This window comes from Lathamus discolor, chromosome 4 (genome assembly GCF_037157495.1).
Source record: "Lathamus discolor isolate bLatDis1 chromosome 4, bLatDis1.hap1, whole genome shotgun sequence".
Taxonomy (NCBI): Eukaryota; Metazoa; Chordata; class Aves; order Psittaciformes; family Psittacidae; genus Lathamus; species Lathamus discolor.
Window position 1 is genome coordinate 29940293 of NC_088887.1, and position 15075 is coordinate 29955367.

The following is a 15075-nucleotide window of genomic DNA, read 5'->3' on the forward strand; positions in this document are numbered from 1 at the left end:
TATGAAAATAAATTAGCATGAGTGACTCAGACTACACAAAAATAACTTTTCCTTCCTACTCACTCTGAAAGCAGATAGCTAGATCTAAGCACTTTGATCTTGCAAGGAGAAAACTAAGCTGGAACACATGGACTGGGTTTCTGCCCCCATCTCCGTACCTCGCCTCCTGCACTATTCAGTTGTGCACATCCTGCGTGAAACAGGTTTCCCATCCAGAAGATGGGAGTGATGATTTGGATTCAGCTTTGGAAAACACTTTGAGGTCTGTGATCTCACTCTACAAATGTCAGAAATATTTTATCAGTAGTATTGGCTCCTTCTGGCCAAAGAGCAAAAAGAAGAACAAGAAAAGTAAATGTTAAAGTACATGGCCATTCAAAACTAAACAGGAGATCCTGAATTACACACAAGCCAATTATATCTGGATAAATAGTCCATAAATCTTGAACAGAAATTCCAAGACAAAACTTTGCCATATTTCTGTTAGTCTTGGTTGAAAAATAAGCTGCCTTGACAGTAAAATAATCTGGGGGTTTTCGTTTCTTGGGGCAATTTCCTCTTCTTTAACAGGATGCGCTGATGGGTATTGAGCCAGATGCTGGCAGAATGAATGGGATCATGTATTTTCCCTTGCTACTTAAATACACACTGTTGGTGCTGCAAGGAACTGAATTAGCCCTACATAAATTACACAGAAAGCGAGGTACTGATTGTGCTAAACACAGGCACAGCAGTTCTGCCATAGGCTGCCATGGGTGCATATGCTAGAACTGAACTTACGCAGTGATACTTTGGAATCACAGTGAGAGGACTGCGCTTCTCTACTCTTCTACCCAGCTAAGTAGGGTTGTGTCTGAGACTAAAAACCTGTTCAGTGCTGGAGCAACAGGCACCTCCATGTATCTAAAATAAATATAATCACACATGAAGTAAACTGTACCAGGAAATACCCTACGTGTACTGGAATTAATGGCTGGACTCCCATTGACTGTCATGAGACTCGGTTATCATGCATCGTTTAGAAAAATAAATGCACTGAAGAGAGGGCAGGTTTTAATCTAAAAAAACCCAACAGCATTATAAATCCCTACACAGGATTTATTATTCCTTAAAAGCTACAGACCTTTGATACAGACCAGACTGAAAAACAAATGTCAGCTAGGTTTTGCTTCTAAAACATTTTAAAGCACAAACACTGCGTTTTGTCTTCCACACTAATGTCTAAAACCAGACCTCAACACCCTCCGTCGTCTTACAAAAGAAACCCTCTTGGGGTAATGCTTTTAGCTGCTTTGATTTTGAGATTCTTGCTAACCACACTTTCATTTGACAGGCTTTCCACTGATTGCAAAGCCCATCAGAGCGTGCAGCCATCTATCCCCAGTCTCCAGATTGCAACCATCGCTTTGGTGCCTATTTAAGGAGAAAGAGCAGTTTCTAAAAGTCCTCTTGAAACCCTGAATGATTGAAGAGCGGCTCTTTACCTTCAGAAACTGAGCCGCTGAAGAGCAGAAGCATCCAGCGCACATCACACAGACAGGCACACTTGCTGATGAAAATGCCAGCAGCGTGGCTATGAAAAGCAGCCCCGTGCCACCACCTCAACGTAGTCTCCACGCACACCAGGCAAAATTTCACTCAGCCAAAAAGTAACAGAACCGCAAACGACTTGGCGAGGAAAGGAGCAGCAGCTCAGGCTGCATCCCGTGAAGAAATAAACACTCTCATGGGAGGAGGAAAGTCTTTTCTCCGCAGACAGTGGCAGGAATGTTTACTGAGTGATTTCACACAATGAGAAGTATCTGCTAGATACTGGCAAGAAGTGTCAGACTTCAAAGTAAAGAGCTGTCCTTTTTTCATTCTGTAGATTGGCACTTTAGGTGAGGACACATTTGCAAATCACACAGACGGCTATCTAACCCATAGACTAGCCCATACCTCACTCTTGCACCCCAGAAGAGGCTTTACCCTAATCCCACTGATTTCCCCAGCATTACATTGCAGTTTTGCACAAATGCTGTTCAGTGGGTGCATGAGGGCTGCAGGCAGACATGGTGCAGCTGATCCATCTGCAGCAATGCAAGACAGTGCCACCTCCATGGCTTGTCACCATACCCCAGCAGAGGCCATCCCACTTGGAGACGCAGAACACAATAGGCTGAGTCTGCCTTGGATGGGGAAAGCCAACCCTGCTGGGTCAAGCTGAGGGTGACTGTTTGTGGGGTGCCCAAGACCAATGGCTGCCCCTGGAAGGGTCCCCCATCCTACCCTCTCACCCCAATTTTTGCCTCCCCTTTCCATTCCTGGCTGAGCATTTCCACCAGTTCACCTGAACCAATTCAGGTGCTCATGCAGCCAAGTCTACTAAACCGGCAGAAAATAAATACATTTAGGGGAGGGGAAGAAGACCATGACTTTTATTTGTTTATTTTGCTGAGAGAGCAAGTTTAACTGGCACATGCCAGAGGCAGCACAAGGGTGCCTGCCTGGGGACACAGCAGGGTGAGGACAGGGCAGCACAGCTGGAAGGTGATGCAAAAGCCAGGAAAACGGGAACAGCAAGTGGCACCCCGCTCATTTTTTGCAGCCCTGAGCTGTTAGGTCAGCTGAGGCTGATGTGGAAAAGCAGCCCTGAAACATGTGAATTTACAATGAAACAGATGCCGGCATCCTCAGCTAGCAGGAGAGGCACTGGGCAGGGAAGGGGAGCCCCAACCTCCCCCTTCCTGGGGTAGTGCAGACACCCTGGGGCAGAAATGTCTTAAACTGCTCCAGCTCCGACTGCCAGATGCTGCCTGTCTATGGCTTAACTGAATTTATCACACTCAATGAAAAAAATCTGTATCAAATTAAGAAAATGAGTAATGTTAATGGGTGTTGCACGCAAATACTAGTAAGACAAAGGCTCCCCTTGTAAGCTCACCCGCCAAATCCGAAGGTGACCATTAAAGACCCATCAAGGTACCACCAGCATACAACATAAATCAAGTGTGACACGTCTTGATGCTTTAAGCAGGTCTGTCACTCTCGACCATTGATTGCAACGTGTCAAAAATGTGTTCTGAATTACTCTCTGAAGCAAGCAGAGATCAGCGCACACAGACTACGAGCTGCAACCAGAACTGGTTGGAAGTATTTCAGCAGAAAATGTTGATTCATCAAAACCCAAACTTTTCATGGGAATAGACTGCTTTTGATGAAAGGCTCCTCCACTCCAAAGGGGAGAGATGTGAATGCTGAAGCAGGGAGACAGGCACGTCCCCTGGAAGAGGCACCAGCTCAGTGACTCAGTTTCTTGCCAAAGACGCAGAAGATTGAGATTCGTATCTGCAGCCCAAGTCAGGCAAATGAGGGGTGGCAACTTGTTCCTCCACATCCTCAAGAGGCAGCCTGACCATCATGATATCAGGCTGACCACTGAGCTATTGGCTGCTCTGGGAGAGAGCTCTCTGTTCTGAAAGACCTGCTCCTTCCAGATTCAGAGCCAGGAAAATGTCAAAACTGTGGAAGTCTTCAAGCGGACAGGAGAGTCCCTCTTGAGGCAACCTGCACGTCAAGAGATGGGTTTGAATTGATTGGGGTTTTTTTGAAAACCAAAATTTAAGATTGACATCAACATTAGGATATAAGCAGGGAGACACGCAAATTCTGCAGGAAAGCTTTGGAAATAACACGGTTGCCCCACACCAGCTACCCTAGACAAGCAGGCTGACCTCTAGCTGAACTGCTGAGTTTTTACTGGATGAGTCTTACATGAAATGGTTACACATAAAGACAATCACATTCCAGATGACCACTGACAACAGCCCCCTCAAAGAATATAATTTTATTTGAAAACAGTAATTTTCCTTTAACTTCCCTTACCCCGAATAGTTCTGAAAATAGCTACAAACCCAACATACCCATTTCAATAAAACCTAGGTTACTGATTCTCCAACCTGCAAAAAGTTGGGCCATTAGATTCCAGCAGAAAATCTGAACTATATTAACTTTCCAACCAAATCTGAAGCACCTCACAAGACAACAGATTGCAGATTTAAAATTAGATTCTAGTGGGAGGCCCTGGTGACAAATCTGTATTTTTCTCCTGGAGCGGAGCTTGAAGACTGTGGGAACCAGAACAATGATCAGATCCACAGCAAGCAGCGAGCCTACAGAAATAAACTTTTGCTAAAATCTGCCAGCCAACAACAAAGATTTTTACTGAACTCACAAGAACCACACAGAAAAATGTACAGGACTAATAACCAAGTGCGAACACACACATTCCACTGTAATTAAAATGTGCTTTCTCAAAAGGGCAAGAGAGAGGCTGAAATTCCACAGTAAGCCTTTGAGTTTCTCAGAAACTCCAGCAGCATATTTAATTGTTTTCAAATCAGAACTTTTTAACCAGCCACTGGTTTTTTGTAAGCCTTTCTCACTTAAGTTAAAGTATGGGATGGGCTCCAAAAAGGCCCTGCAGGCAGTTCAAACAAGAGGAGGAGAGAGGGAGGAGAGGATGTCATCAGTAGCTGCTTGATAGCCATTCAAGTTGGATTGCTAAACGGGTGTAACCATTAACCGCATGCAGCTGATCCCCTCCCTCGAGCCACTATACAACACAGCAAACTCCTCAAGAAAAATATATGGACACACATGTACCTTCCAAGGCAGTACTGGTATCCAGCGCAACCTTCCCCAAGAGAGCTGTGGCATTTAGAGGTGCCGAATTGCAAATGATACCAAAATGAACAGTTACTGGGACTGCAGAAGCTGTCAGCACCTGCCACTCAGCGATTCCATTACTCTCACGTCAGAGTCTATGCCTATATGCCAAAAACCTGGGGAGAAAGAGGGAAGAAAAAAAATCAGACAAAGGGTTAGCAGGAACAGCTATACAGGAGGACATCTTCTGCCTGTTATCATCACTTACCTAAGAAACACCGTGCAATACAGTATGCAAATGCTGTGCTTAAATTTGAGTGATGAAATCTGATGATGGCAGAATAAATGAAAAGCCCAGTCAAGCACCATCGACCCAAACTACATAACGTGGAGAACTCCTCTTCCCACCACTTTGTACGATAAAAATTCCCAGAGCCATTAACATGCCCCTGCTGAGGATAGTCTGTGTCAGGTAGGGCTAGAAAACCTCAGGTCCAAAAACACGCCTGCATCCAAAGACGCCCAGCAAGAAAGAAAGGCACCTTCCAATAAACCAAGGTTTAACTTCTGGCAGCCAGGAGGGACCCAACTACAGAGGGAACAGGCCCAAAGCTAGAAGACCTCAGAGGAGATTTCTCTGCGCAGACTCTCATTTACAAAAAGGGTGATTATCCAAGCAGGGATTTCATTAACATTTTTCAAGGGCAAATCAGACATGTAAGGCAGAGCATTTACATGCGTTTTTGTGCACAGTGAAAGGATCTTTGGCTTAATTGCATTCACCAAGGCGCAGATACAAGAGACCAGTCTGCACTTATTTAGACGTAAGACAAGTCATACGAATAGTCTTCAAGTTACACACATGCGTGTACTCGTGTGGGCACCAAATCCCAGTCCTGTTTTGTCCTGATACTGCTAGCAAGCTTCCTTGCAAGTACACCAGCTGAAGGTCCAGTCCTGTGAGACACCAAGAACCACGGCCTCACCAGAGGGCTGGGTGAGCTGCCCATGTCAGCTCTCAAGTCACCCAACTCCCCCTTCTCCCAACCAAACACCAGCAGTGAAACATCAACTCAACGCCACACACAGAGTGTTGAGAGTTACAAACTTTTCCACAAGTCTCAAAGAACAAAAACCTTGGAAGAGATTACTGATGCCCTTCATGTTATTATTGCTGCTTGGTGGGGAAATTGTGATCCTCACTCTTGGCTGGATTCTCAAAAGAGATGAGAGTCACCAGCTCCTTTCTAAATTAAAACCATTCTCATTTTCTTTCTCCTCCTTCATGTTCCCCTCTCTGCTCCCCACCTCCCCTTCTTCCCCCGAGCTGTTGGTTGAGATCTGAAAAGCAGACCATGAATTGCTCAGGAGCTGGCAGAAATTAATAAAATGAAGCTCATTTATATTGAAATGGACTCATTACCATGCCAGCTGCCAATAATTTGCAAGACAGGAATCTTGCTGACAAACAAGGTCCTACAGGCAAGAGGCTTCCCACCTGCATCCACCACACGATGAGCAACCCTGCAACGTGCATTCCTCACTTCCAAAGAACAAGGAATTGTGACCATCTTCTTCAGATCCGCCTGCTGCTGCCTCAGAAAACTTGTCCAAAAGCAGAAAAACCCAGATGCAGCTGAGCACTTTATCTTATTTTCCATCTTGATCAGCTTTTGAGGAGTTTGTAACTCGGACAAACCTGATCTGGACTGAAGCAAACTGGTCACTTCTGTGAGAAACCAACTACAACACTGCTCGCTCTATACGCTGCCTGTGCTCCTCCAACACAAATCGTTCTCTTCTTGCACTCATTTGTTAAAAAGGTGGGAAGATCCAAAGTGGATGTTTACAACTGAATGCTTCATTATCCAAATCCTCTCTACACTCCAGCACTTCTGAAGGGCTGGCAAAAGCCTTTACCATGAACAGATGAGTACCATGCACACACAGCTCCTCCAGAAGAGAAGGATTTATTATTTCCCACAGATTCTTTCCTGAAAAGCTTCGTTCCTGTTAACTTTTATGACTTGGACAGTCTTTCTGAAATGAAACCAAGTCATGCTTTTCAAGAGTAACATCAGTTTTTCATACATTTATTTGTGTGCCATCAACACACACTGGAATGGTCCCTGCCCCTGTGCATCCCTGTTCACCCCAACAGCCAAGGCTCTGCACAGCAGACATTCTGGAGAATAGTATGAATCAGTAGTCATTTCATACATGCAGTGCTGAAGTAGTCTCAGACAAGGACTTCCCTCCAGCAAGGTCTTAGCAAAAGGGGTGTCCATGCTCCTCCATCAGGAGTAAAGGCAGAAGCAAACACGAGCACAGCCCCATGGCTTGCTTCCCAGCACAAAACCCTTCCCTGCAGATGCATTTGCTCCCGTGGACGTTTGCTCTGTCAATGAAGCCTGACAAAGGTAGGAGCTGACTGCACGTTCAGACCACCAGTAACTCACCAGTAACTGTTCTCAGGGTAGATGGTCAGTTGCAAACGTTCACACATGGAACAGTTCACCTCATTAGAAAAGAAACATCAAATAAAGATTTCCACACTTGTACGCTTAAGACAATATTCAGACTCCTACAGACATGCATGCACACGCACACATACATACATCTACGATGTGTGTACGCACACATGTACGCCAGTGTCTACATACATCAGTGCAGCTCCTTGTGTTCTTTGAAGGTTTGGAATTAGCACAGCTGTCTTTATTTCACAACCACAAACCAGCACCTTGAAAAATCAGGCCGAAGATTTCCCACAGGGCTCATCACACAGCAACTTAAGTCAATCCAAACTGAGGAAGCTTGCAGCAATCCACCATGAATGGATTAAATAAATGCATAGTAGGGAAGCAGAATATATTAAAGGAGCACCTTGTTATTCATCACATCTGCTACCTGTGATCCCAGGTACAGCAAAGAGAGGTTTGACTTTCACATGCTGCAAGCAGTTTGCCATGCCAAAAGATTAGGAAGAAAACCAGCACACCTGTTTTCTTTTTGCTTGCGGACACTGGACATGAACAGTAATGGATGAAAAATATAGAAGATGTAGTTTTCCTAAAGCCTACTTCTTCAAAGCATAGCCTTTCCAGTAAGGAAAAATTAGTGTTGCCAGTATAACCCCTTGTGCAGTGCATATGAAGTTGTCAAGAAGGATGACAGCTCTATTTCAATTCTATTTTTACTTTTTCATTTTATGATGCATCAGTTTTGTCAGATTCCAAACGCAACTGCAGATGTGAGATCAGTTGGTCATTAAGCAAATCTTCATCCATCTTTGAGAAGACCTTGGTAACTCCATGATAAACCATCAGGATGTATATACACAGACATAAATCAGTAGTCATTTCATACATACACAGACATAAATCAGTAGTCATTTCATACAAAAACTGTTTAATATTAATCAGTGAACTGAATACAGCTCTGGGCTGTATTCCCCACCCACAATCCCAGTTCCGCAGCACTGTAACTCCAGTGTTCGATCCCGTCTCCTGAAACAGTCAGGCCCTTTATTTGTAACTGGAGGCCACATTTTGTTAGCCTTTATTATCTAGTTAATACGAATTGCTGCCAAAATCAAACTATCAAAACACCTACCCTGAGAAGAAGGTAAATGGTCTAGAATGCTCCAGGGTCCTGGTGTCCTGGCAACTCTGGCTCTGACCATCCCATAGCTGTGGGCTGCCCTCCACAAAGTGTAACACTGCAACCCACATGAGATGGATGGGTGGATGGATGCACAGATGGATGGATGCACGGATGGATGGATGGATGCACGGATGGATGGATGGACGGATGGGGAGAGGCTGCTGTGCTGTGTGGCCAGATCTTTGTCTGACAGGCCTGGGTGCACACATGGGTTCAGATATGTAACTCAGAAATGCTCCCAGCTTCCCTGTTCTCGATGTAGTCAATGAAACTACGTACAACACTGAGCCCTTAGACCAACACTAGTGGATTGCAAAAGCTGGTTGACTTTTAAACTAGTGAAAATAAATGAGAAACACTTTCCTTTTTGTGTTTTCTTTCTATGACATATAAAATGTCTTAGAACCTTTCCAGTTGTGGGAAAAAAGTCATTTTAAAGCAAACACAGCTTATACTGTCAAAGAAAACAGCTACTCCTGAAACCAGAAGCTGACAACGATGAACATCCTGACAAGCTTAGGGAGACCATTTACACATCTGCAAGAATTGGCCAGCAGAGCTGGAACTGCAAAACCTCTCTGCAACCGTCTCACTAACATGCAACCTTTGTGTCTGTCACAGTTAGAACAATGCTGGGTGATTGTTCCAGATGAAGAGGAGGGGAAAGAAAAATAAACCCACATTCCCTTTGTGAAGAACTCTTAAAGGAAAGATGTGGGAAGCCTTGTTCCTCCAGCACCACACCTAGGAGAATTTCTAAGAAAGGGAAGAAAAGGCAAAAAGAGAGGGAGGGAGGGAGGTGCATTATGAGACCTAAAATCTCTGTATAGCTGACAGTCAACCATCCCCAAATCACAGTGAAGGAAAACAACACCAGAAGCATGGCACTGCTTCTGCACTGTAGGGCCTTGGTAATAAGTTCATGGAAGAGAAGAGCAGGTAGCCCAAGGGAAAGACCCCTCTTCAGGGTTTCTATATTTATACAAGGGGATGTGAATAATTGACACAGTTGCAGATTTGTTTGTTTTTTAATCGTATTTACAACTATCCGAATGCGGTTTAAGTATTTCTCCTTCCCTTCCCTTTTATTTTTAATGGTGGGAAAATCCCCCTTTCTTCCCTAGGGGAAATCTGCAAGGTTTTACACGTTTGCAGAGAAGTGCAAAGCAGGGGAAGGATTCTAATTTCAGATCATCAGACATAAGCAAATCTATGGGAAGCCACGAAGGCAACTCCCCGGAGCCTGTGGGGCAGACGAACAGCAGCTTCCGCGCAGCACTCTGGGAAGTGGAAGGGGTTTATAATCCACTCCAGGGAGCTGCAGCCAGCCCCAAGCCGCGAGAGAGCTGCAGGGAGGAAGGAGCCCACTTGGCTTCCATGGAGGACAAGAATGAGAAAGTACTGAGTGTGCATTTATGAATTATTTTTTAAAAAATAAAAAGAATGCCCAAACTTCATCTGAAATAAAAATAAGGTGCGGTTTGTTTACCTTTAGGTTATACATTATTGCTATTGCACTTTGCTTGAAAAGGACTTTCTGCTTGTGCCAAAGGAGTAGAGAACTGCTGATACACAATGAGGATGTGATGTGCCAAATGCATTAAAACCCCCCTTTATTTAGTAGTAACAAAAAAATGTTCAGACCAGGAGACAGAGCCCAAAATGGATCCATCAGAGCATTCACTGCACAGCCAAGGACAGATAGCTGGAAGAGGAAGGAGGGAGAAGCAGAGCAGGACATGGCAGACGATGCACACACAGAAGAACCACCCAGCACCACAGTCCCCACAATAAAAATTAAAACACTTGGCTTGAGTGACCAGGGAACCGCTGAGGCAGGATGTGAAGAATTAAGAGTGCTGTGGAAAAAAATTAAGGCCAATAATTGGGAGAGGGGGAATTGGAGAGGAAGCGTTTAGTGTATATCCTCATTTAAGCACAGAGGTAAGTAATCTGATTTTCAAGCAATGCCAAAGACCTCACACAGATCATTAAGATGGTGCCTGAGATATGAAGACAAGTATCTAATTTTAGATACCCGACTTAAGTACTGGGAAGGGATTCCAGAGGTTTACAGGAAAACAGGCAGCAAATTAAACTCAGGTGGGTGCACGATCAGAGTAACTCACATTTTGGTCACTCTCTCTGACGGAGAATGAGGTATGTCACTGAGATACAAAAGCATTATAAGCTATGCTACATAATTAGTATAAAGGACATAAAAGTTACAACAACTTCCGCAATGAGGCCACAAGGGAAGCATAATAAGGAAAAGCATTGTAGCAAAGGATGTCCTTTTAAGTTTACAGCATGTCTTGCAGAAGTTTTGGTACCAATATCTCTCTCAGTGAGCTAATACTTTCAAATCAGCACCTTACAAAATTCAGCCTTCACTTAAATTGTTTGCCAGGGATGGAGTGCAGAGCAGAGCTTGATTCCTGCCTGCACCTGTGCACCCTGGGCAAGCTGGGGATACTCCCCACAGCTCCTTTTCCTCTCTGCCAAGTGTGAATATAGCACTCTCATCAACTATGGGAAGACACAAAATGGCTATACCCCCAATTCTAAAAGGCACTGGGTGACTCCAAGGAGGAAAGTCACATCTAACCAGCAGAAAGCACATGTTAAACATCCCACACTTCCTGAAAATAAGAGAGCTTTGTCGCCTGACGTGTTGGAGGTGCTATGGCTTGGCTGCTCTGGCAGGATAGGGCAAGGTGGAGATGCTTGAGACTGCAGTTCACCCAGACTTAAAAAGAAGACTACCAATAGTACTACCAGCTTCAGTACGAATTGAGCACTCCCACCAGGGCTGCTGGAGAGGACAGGAGGAACAAAAAGGAGTCTCAGTGAAGAGGCAGCCCTGCTTCACAAAACCCGACACTGGGAATTAGAACTACTGTTTATTCAGAGCCTGGGAGGAGAGGCAGGTGAGCATATGACCAAATGGCTGCTGTTTTCACCTAGTGTGATGATAACAACCGCAACAGAGCAGGTTTCTCATCCTGGCATTACCATAGTGTAAGCTCTCACCATTTCTCCAGCACACAGGAAAAAAGAAAAGCACTCATGCAAAACTCGGCTGGTCTGTACCAGCTTGGCACTGTCAAAGGTAAATTAAGAATTCAGATTTTATCTTGCACGTCCTGACAGAACCTGATCACTCAAGCGCCGTCGCAGAGATGTATCCGCACCACCGCAGTTAAGTTTATCTGGGTTGACCGGTTTTAGTCACAACTCGTACATCACATCTCCTGACACAGCTCCTGCTGATAGCTCTTCCCTGCGGGAGGAACACACAACACCAACACGCTGGGTGTTGCTCCTTTAATTAAGAGGGGGCAAAACCCATGAGGGATGGTAATGCTGGGGGAAGACTCCCTTAGGGCTCAGGGTGTGTGCCTCCATCCTGGGAAGAGACGGGCAGGAAGCACAGAGCCCTGCCACAGGGTGGGAAAAGGGACCGATCAGCAAATGTTTTTGAGAGGAAAAGCCAAAACTACCAAAAGTCAGGCTAAGATAGCTTCATGATGGAAAGCTGAAACCTATCAGCTCTGAATGCGGCCTCAAAACAAAACGAATGCTTTGCCTTCATTTTCAGTAAGGGCATGGGGGAGCAAGGCATGTGAATCACCACATCTGAGGTATCCGAGGAGCAAAATTCAAAGAGTTTAAAATGTGCCAGTCAGCAGGAGCTTTGAATCTGCATCCCGAAACTATGAGAGAAGCGGTGCAAGCAACCACAGGGATACAGACAAGAATTTTTATATTAAAAACTGCAGATCAGGATCCTGCCTGGGACTGGAGAACAAGTGATCCCAGCAATGACATACCCATCTGTCTGGCCTCAACGGCACGCAAGGAGTAAGACATGAGAGCACATCTGAGAGACAGAACAGGGAAAAATATGGGAAGAAATGGGAAACTGAATAAAATGCAATACGGATTGTGGCATGTTACTCTGATCGATTTCTCCAACAAAATAACCCACCGTCCAGGGAAGGAAAGGCAGGAGACATCTTTCCAGGGAACTACTAGTTGAGCTAAAGATGATGAAAATTGGCATAGCAATTGATATGCATAAGAATCTTTGCAAAGAGGTTGTGCTGAAAGGAGAATTATCTGGCTCAAGGGACCAGGTTTTATAATGTTTTCAATGATGACATGCAAAGAAAGAACTTTCCCAGTGATTTGTGCTGATGACACAGTCAGAAAAAGTCACAATACAAAAAGAGCTTTCGTCTCACTTTGATCCCAGAGGACCACAAGGTCCCAATGTGATAAAAATGACCAAAAGAGTAAATGTAATCAAAAGATGCACCAAGCAAGACTTGCCCAGCAGAAACAGGAGTGAATGCTGCCACAGAAGATACTGACCTCATCTGGAATAACATACGCAATCCTAATCATCTGTGGCAAAGGTTAATGCAGGTCAGACTACCTTCAAGAAAAGCAAGGCAGACACAGTGAAGCATAGTTTCACTCTGAGGTGAAAACAAGATTGTCTCATGTGGCAAAACAAGAGGCTGCAAAAGGACACGATTTATGAAAAGGGTAGGTTAAAAAAATCATAAATTCAAATAGTTGTATTCATAGTAATTTCATTCTGACAATACAAGCAAGGCAAGGTTAAAGTGGACTGTGCCTTCCTCCCGCTCCCTCTCTCCTTTGCAAATGTCCTCAGGTCTGGCAGCAGTCCCTAGTACCTGCCTCCAGCAGAGACCTTCCTAAAAGCAGCCAGCCCCCAGCATGTGCTGGGGATCTCCAAGGACAAGACAGACGTACAGCAGGGAAGTCCCCACCATCCCAGTGTGACTGGTGATCGTCCCGGGAGCTGCAGGAGCAAGCCAGGGTGATCGCTCTCAGACACGTTTCAGAGGACAAGGATTGAAGGCTATACAAGTTTTGCACAATGATTTCTCTTAGGCAGATTGAACTTTGCCTCTAGAATAACAAAACTGTAGTCAGATGGGACACAAGCATATAGCAAAGAGGCACCTTTGTGCACTGAGCAACCCCAGCGTACCTACTGAGTTGGCTTGTTCAGGAGACAGTTACTGCTCTGGATTTCATGGACTGCAGTTGCATCAAGGGAGAGAGCTCAACCGTTCAAAAGATGTGAAACTCACGCTGGTCCTGAGCAGTATGAAAAAAGGTACATATTGATGTTGCTGGACTAATGCTCCATAGTTTGGCAGGCACAGGAGTTGGTTCAAATTCTCCTCTGGCTTGCAAACTATGGTCAATAAAGGTAAAATGTTGTTGCTGGCACACATAAGCTACCTGCAATTAGTGCAAAGCCAGCACTGCCAGATAACCAGCTGTGGGTCTTGTACCTTTTTGCTCCTGACATCCTACAGAGCAGACTGCCAAAGAGAGCACCGGTTTTCTTCTTCTTCTGAAAACGGTTCCAAAGTATGATCAGAGAAGGGGCAAGGAGAAGTGCTCCAAATCCTAGGTGGGAATTTTCCAGCACCAGGCACTCTCTTTTTCTTAGTGCCCCAACATTTAAATATTATATGAAAAACATAAGCAACTACTTACAAGACAAACTGAGGACAACTATTCCAGGAATATCCCTGTAACATAAGTAAGTCAAGAAAGCCTCCTATGAAGGTGCCTTACACAGAGAAGCGTACCATAGGGATTTTAGGCTTGCCAGAGGACTTTCATCTGGACCTCCCTTGTTTTGGAGGAGTGACATCCTCTTGGGTATAGATTAGAAAGCAGCATGCGGGTGCATGTGCATGTGAAGGGCTGAGCATGAGGAAGCCACTCTTTTCTATTTTATTGGTCCATGTGGAAAATTAAGTTGAAAATACTGAGTAAGTTTAAGTCAAATCCATAGTCATAGTGATCACTCACAGCCTCCGATCCTGCCACGTGTCTGCCTAATCCCACCTGGGAGCTCCAATGAAGCAGTATCACTTGACTGTGGCCCTCCGCAGCTTATAACCAGCTTCAGAGTTTCTCAACTGCCCCAAACTCACAAACCACATTTCAGTGAATAAACCATTCACCAGAAAAGAAAAATTGATTGCCTAGCCCGAAGTGAAACATTACTGGAAAGTCACCCGGCAGAGCTATTTGTTAGAGAGAGCGCTACAGATGCTGCCCGACTGAAGCACAACCAGAGTGCTGGTGAAAAAGTGCTTACTGTCAGTTCTGGTTCAATGCCTTTTTGATAAAAGAAGATCACTAATAAAATGTTCTGCCTTAATATTTATAAGAAGAGTATTTTTCTTACCTGTAGCAGTTACTGAGAAATGAAACATTATACAGTGCTAAAGTATTAAGTGGGATTTTTTGAGGAATTCTAAAGTACACATTAGAAATGCAAACTTCTCACAAAACAATAGCTGTACTTCTTCAGAAATGCTGGGTTGGTGAAATATCAGCCACACTGTCAAACGAAGACACAGTAAATCTCCACAGCACTTGATATTTTCAGCAGTAGTAAATGTCATTCCATCATTTCAACGCTTCATGTTGGTATGTGGCCCAAAATAGTCCTAAGAGAAAATAACCCGTTTCCTCTTTAAGTTTAAAGAGTAGTAGATGATTTTAGTAGCTGAGAAAGCTACTGATATTTTCTGTGGCATCATTCCCGGCCCAAATGAAAATAAAACTTGCAGTAAATGTACACACAGCGTATTTGTAGACACACTGACCATATTCACCTATGCCCACAATACAAGTGAATTATTCGGCCCACCTGAGCTCACAACAAACAGTTCCTGAGTTCCCATGAATGGCATCTGTCCG

At 44.5% G+C, this 15075-nt stretch overlaps 1 protein-coding gene across 4 annotated transcripts in view; it reads right to left on the reverse strand.

Moving 5' to 3' along the window:
• The window catches only part of TIAM1 (TIAM Rac1 associated GEF 1), a 194867-nt gene that overhangs the window by 85352 nt on the left and 94440 nt on the right, over positions 1-15075 (reverse strand). For 3 of the 4 annotated variants that reach the window (XM_065676794.1, XM_065676793.1, XM_065676792.1), the window contains exon 4: positions 4645-4823. The exons of the other annotated variant lie outside the window; for it this stretch is intronic. The gene's annotated coding sequence lies outside the window, so the exon portion shown is untranslated. The remainder of the gene's footprint in view (positions 1-4644; positions 4824-15075) is intronic. 4 annotated transcript variants of the gene reach the window in all.